The 6,073-nt window shown below is 40.0% G+C and overlaps 1 long non-coding RNA gene across 1 annotated transcript; it reads left to right on the top strand.

Annotated features, from left to right (window-relative positions):
- The first annotated feature begins 350 nt into the window (after positions 1-350).
- LOC125364188 lies at positions 351-5,123 on the top strand. Its single transcript, XR_007213437.1, has 3 exons — positions 351-585; positions 1,287-1,361; positions 4,771-5,123. It is a non-coding gene; the product is annotated as an uncharacterized LOC125364188 (long non-coding RNA).
- Positions 5,124-6,073: the final 950 nt, after the last annotated feature.

Genomic DNA, 6,073 nt, shown 5'->3' with positions numbered 1-6,073 from the left:
ATTTTCTCACTGCGGTGTGAGGTGCTCATGCTTCTGTCAGATCGGTCTCAGCCGTGGTGGGCCTTAAGGTGCAATCAAGTGATTCATTTACCATGGCAGCCTCGGAGCTGCTGCAAATAAGGGAGCCGGCAGGGCCAGTGTTGCGAGATAGCAAGTGCAGAGCTGGGCATGTCGTTCAGTGGCGAGGGAATCTGTTTTTAGAATGCACTGTAAATATGAAACTCCCCTCCCTCCCAATGCAAATCCATCCCATTCTGCCGAAGGAGCAGAATTTAAATCTCCCTGCATCTGCAGCCAAGAAAAGCGCCTGCTAAGGATGTATAAATAGAAAGCCACAGGTCCAACACAAAGGGAGCAGAGACATTGCTCAATAATGAGCGTAGAAGGAAGAAAGTGATTGCCATTGTACCTTTACACGATGGGGCAGGCATAGCAAAACCCTCAGAAAATAAAAATAGGGAATCAGTCATCAGTCTATGGAGAAGCCAGAAGGCAGAAGATGGGCTAACCCTAGACTCTTTTGGAGGAGACACTAGCAAGGCTTACCGCGTTCCTCACCCGTGAAGAACGAGGTCAGCGTGCACAGTAAGTGTTAAATTATGGCGGCTGGTGGTTTGGTTGTTAGGTAATTACTACTGAGGGCCTTGTGTATGAATAGAATACAATGTCTTCTGATCCCTTTTCATTATTCTCCTGGCTCTCCTTTCTCCTTGAAACACCCCATCCTTTTTGAGTAGCTGCTTCTTGGTGTTTTAGTTTGGTGAACTTGGATTTTGGTTTTCTAAGGAATTGCCCTATATGAGTTTTCTCCTGAATCTACCTCATTTCAGTGAAGATATTTGTATACACTTGTGTGCCCCCTAATATATTTGCTTATAAGTTTATGATCTAACTCTAGCCTCCCCATAGGAGGGAAAGCATGCATCCTTGGTCTCTCTGAGCCTGATTTACTTCAAATATAATATGTTCCAGGTTTTTTCCCATTTCTCTTCAACTGGCACAACATCATTTTTTTTTTCGAGAGGAAGTGTAAAATTCCATTGTGTATATTGACCGTATTTCCTTGACAGACAACACTTTCAAATCCCCACTGTATCTGATACTGATGATTGCCTGGGAAAACTTTCATGAGTTTTGGTCACAGTGTTAGAATCCTCATTTCACTAAACAGCTCGATTTCTCACCAGTCATCTGCCAGTTGTTGAATAAATAATAACATTGTGAACTTCTTGTTTGGACTATCCTTCACATATCTAACAACTTTCCCTGGCCCAATATTTACACAGCACGTGCCTTCTGTGTCATTTGTCTGTGGGCAGAACCAGCCTTTCCATCTGCCCAGAAATCCCACCATTCTGCAGGTAAGTCAGCTACAGAACTGCTGTCACACTATTCATTTAGAGGTTCAGTTTCCCCCATGAACATGAGGGTATTCAATGACAGCAGCCCTTGGGTTCCTTTGATCACCTGCAATTTTTTTTTTTTTTTTTTTTTTGCCAGTCCTGGGCCTTGGACTCAGGGCCTGAGCACTGTCCCTGGCTTCTTCCCGCTCAAGGCTAGCACTCTGCCACTTGAGCCACAGCGCCGCTTCTGGCCGCTTTCTGTATATGTGGTGCTGGGGAATCGAACCCAGGGCCTCGTGTATCCGAGGCAGGCACTCTTGCCGCTAGGCTATATCCCCAGCCCTGATCACCTGCAATTTGAGTAGGCAAAAGAATTAATACAAATTGCAATAAAAATATCATCACAGTATATAACCATACTAATAAAGGAGAAAGAAACTTGAATGTGTGGCTACACATTCTTTCTGTGTATCTGAGTCAAAAACACAAGCTTGCCACAGATACTTCAGGCCCTCAGAACATTTCCATTCATGGCCAAGCTCTCTGTGAATCAAGATGAACTGCCAATGCCTGTGTTTTCTACTGAAAATGGTCTTCCATTTAAATCTAGCCTGCAATCTCTGTGCATAAAACTAAACTACTCAAAATGTCAGTGCCATGAGATAAGCGTTCTGTTATCTTTACACTGGGCTGCATGAAAGAATGCTGACTATTGACTAAAAATACATAATTAAAGTTCTACTCAGCAAATAGAAAATCTAATTTAAGGAAACCGCTATCATTTTTCCCCAGAAATCATCCCCTTGCTTTAACAAGTAATTCTTTTTAGTTCTAACTAAAGTCAATGTATTATCGAACTACCTTACATGATTTAGTACTAAATAAACAATCACTGCATGAGGCAAAAGAGCAGGATGTTGTTATTGTCCTAAGCAACGTCTCCCTAGATGTTATGGGCTAGGAAAAATGGGAACCTTCTATGTCTGGAAGTGGTGAGGTTCCAGGGTTCCAACTCCCACCCCCCCACCCACCCACTTCGTTCCTCCCTTGTCTCCCTCCTGACTCCCCATATTGGTGCTCTAGTAGAGTTACCAGGCAGTGGGCTAGGTAATGTGTGTTTGGTTCAAGGAGATCCAGGAAGAATTCAAACTTCTTTTCACCCCAATGCACATATAAAAATGTCTTCCTTTTACTCAGTACCATTATTGAATAAGTACAAAACCTTACATAATTGGGAGATACCTTCACAAACTCTGTACTCTGACTCATATATTCTTTGGATATTTCTTTTCATGTTATATTTACATATTACTATATATTATTATTCAACGTTACCTGTTTCCATGTTTCCAGTGTATTCCAGTCAATCTCAAAACCCCTCCTTCATCTCTTCACTTCCCCACAATATTCCCACAGGTTTCATTGTTCTGTTTTCATAGTTGCAAATAATATATTTCCATGATACCCACTGTAGAAAGATTCCATTTCTCTTTACCCTTGCCCACCTTCTATTGATCAAGAGAAAAAATACATATTGCTAAGTATACTCTCTCTTTCCCTGGATTATAAATTAAAATATTTATTCCATCTGACAAATCCTTTTGGAAATTTCTTACCTTATTCCATCACTTACACTGTTATTAACTGTTATTTCTGCAATGCTTTTCTGCAGAAGAAAGCAACCGATAATTGGAAAAACCCATCCCAGTTAATTTGATAGAAAATTCATTATCCTTTTAAACTTTTATAATGGCTTAAATGAACCAAAGGGTAGGTAAGGGCATTAGAAAGGCTAATGAGGTTGGGATTTGTGAAAACAAAGCAGAATTTTGATGGTTCTTTCTGGTCAAATAGACTTTTGGGCTTTCTTCACCTTGTTTTATGTTGACAGTGTCTGTTTCTGATATTCATAATGAGGCCAGGGGGGAAAGGCCAGAAAATGCCCTTTGGAAAGATCTCAGATTAAGATCTGGCCCTCGGCCTGGCAGGATGCTTCTCACCAGGTCTCCTGGCAGGAACAGTGCAGAGGTTGAACGGTTTGAGATGCAACACGTGGAAGGCGTTTACTTGCAGTGGAGTGGATGTGCTTCTTCTTCTCCTAAGTCAAGAAAGGACCCATGACAATTTTGTAATCATCTCTCTCACCCATGTAGGAGAAAGTGGGGGCTCATAACCTTTTCCTACCCCCAAAGACTGGAACGCTAAAAGGAAATACAAAGTTCCCTTTCTAAAGTTAAAGGCATGGTGATAGAGCTTGGTAGGGTTTGGAGTTAAATATTTGATTGTAACATGAAATCCAGAAGCCATTAAACCATAGTGGACACAGATAATAAATGCTTCATTTGATATCAAGAAAAGACAGAGGAGAGGAAAGTTCCTGAACTTGACAGACGTGGTGAGGGGCAGGCAAGGGAAGCAGGCCAGAACATCCTAACGCCAGAGGCCTACGTTCCGTTCTGCAGAATTTGCCTCTGATGTTTGATGATGACAAGGATTTATAAATTTGTAAGGACGATAAGATTATGCGAATCATCACTGGAGATAATTAAACTTATTAAAGTGTAAGAAATCCAAAGGTCTTAGAGTTGTGGGAAAACTTTAAAACTGAAATGTCTCAAAATAAAAAAAAAAATGAAAGGGGCATAGTTGCTTGACCTACATAGACTGGCAGCATTAGCATCGGAATCAAAGCACAAGAGCCAAGTTGATTGTGAAACACTGAGTCAGGCGTGGAGGTTCATGCTAGATTCCCAGCCTATGATCAGTTGGCGCGATAGGATCAGATCATGGATTCAGAATAGACAGGCTAGGGACATAGTGACCAGGATATGATGTTAATAAAAGCTGGATGTGGTAGAACATGCTCGATATCCTAGTTACCCAGCAGCTGAAGGATAAGGATCATCTGCCAAGGGAAAGATGGAGACTTGGTCCAAAGAATGAAATCAAAAGTGAAAAGGTTTGGGACATGACTCAGTGGTAGTAGAGCAGTTGCTTAGTAAAGGCAATATCCCAGAAATTCAGTTACCAGGCTAGCAGTAATAATAGCACTTACCATCAACCATAACAGTGCAAATAATAATAGCCCTAATACAAATTTTAAGGTATTAGAAGCTGAAATTCAGTTTTCTTTGTGGAGAAAAAGAAACAGAAGAATATATAAGAAAGACCATGTAAGATAAATTTTCCATCAATTAACTTCAAGTTTTTCATCGTAAAATTCTCTGCTTTGGCTAAATGTTTTAGATTTAAGTTTAAACTTACTAAGAATAAGAGCATGGGTTTGGATGGTAGTTAGCTACTTACAGAGTTTTCACCCGATTGGACCCCGAGAGATACATGTTACTGTACATATAAATCTGAACTCTGACATTCTTTTTGACCCGTCGATGTCTTCTTTCCATCTTGACTCCCCGTTGCTTTTCAGCAATGATTGGATTGGCCACAGAAGCCTTGCATTTATCTACAAGCTGTCAGCAGAGTGGAAGAGCTTTGCTATCTGCTTCGCTGAGGAAGGTTGGGTTGAGTGTGTTGGAAGGACGCTTCTCACTTTGATAACAGCAGCTGCCAGCACAAAGAAAGGACTGTGCGCACCTGTCAGATCTCCACACTCTCATAGGATGCAATCGAGCCAGGTCTGTCACTCAAACCTTGAAGCATTGGCAATGAAGGACAGGTAGCAGCTCAAGGCTCATTCTCTACCTATCATCAAGAGTTGTGGGCACAAAGGGATGGGGATTTATGCTTAATAGGATTTTTATCTCCATGTTTGCATTTCTATACTATCTGAGCAATTAAAATACAAAGATTGGATAAAAGTGTCACTTTATCCTTTTAACATATTGAGTTTTTAAAATTTCTTTTACATTCTTATTTTTAGGTTGTTGTACAAAGGAGTTCTCATTTAAGAAAGTTGTTTATGGATATAATACATCTTGGTCAGTGTCACCCTTTTCAACATTTTCACCCATCCCTACCCTTTCCCTCATTTTTCTTAATTTTATAAGATATACAATGGATTCTTGTCTGCATTTTTTCTCTCTGTTCTCCTCTGGGAAACAGTGTGGAGGTTCCTCAAAAAATTAAATGTTAAACTATCCTATGACCTAGCAATTCCACTCCTGGGCATTTACCTCAAAGATTAAAAACCAGGATACAGTAAAGCCATTAGCACAACAATGTTCATTGCAGACTATTCACCGTACCTAGGGTATGGATGTAGCCCAGATTGCCCTTCAATGGACAAACGGGTCACGATAATGTGGTATACATACACAAAGGAATTTTATTCAATTTTTAGAATGATAGTGTTTTATTTGTAAAGCCAGGAAAAGAGTTGGAAAAAAGTAAATTAAGGGAAGCCAAGCCAAGAGAAAAAGATCCGTACTTTCCCTTATACATGGAAGCTAAATATAGCTTACAAACTCATAAGCAGATGGTAGATTTAAAGGAGATGTAAATAGTGTAATTCTTTAGAAAGTCAAAATCAAAGTTCAGTAAAACAAGACATCAGGAAGCAGGTACTTGGAAATGATGGGTTAATTTCAAGGGGAAAGGGGGAAAGAATGGAAAATTTATGCCACATGATATTGTTATCCTCAAAGTCTATTTTTACTTCGTTTTCTCTATTAAAACTTCTTGACTTGCTATGTAATTTTAGGTAACTTCTTTTAACCCTTCTGCTTGAATCATACTTCTCTACTCCTCCAATATCGAACTTAGATTTGTAC

This window comes from Perognathus longimembris, chromosome 15 (assembly GCF_023159225.1).
Source record: "Perognathus longimembris pacificus isolate PPM17 chromosome 15, ASM2315922v1, whole genome shotgun sequence".
NCBI classification, from domain to species: domain Eukaryota; kingdom Metazoa; phylum Chordata; class Mammalia; order Rodentia; family Heteromyidae; genus Perognathus; species Perognathus longimembris.
The sequence above is the reverse complement of the archived record's forward strand: the minus strand, read 5'-3'. Positions and strand labels throughout refer to the sequence as shown.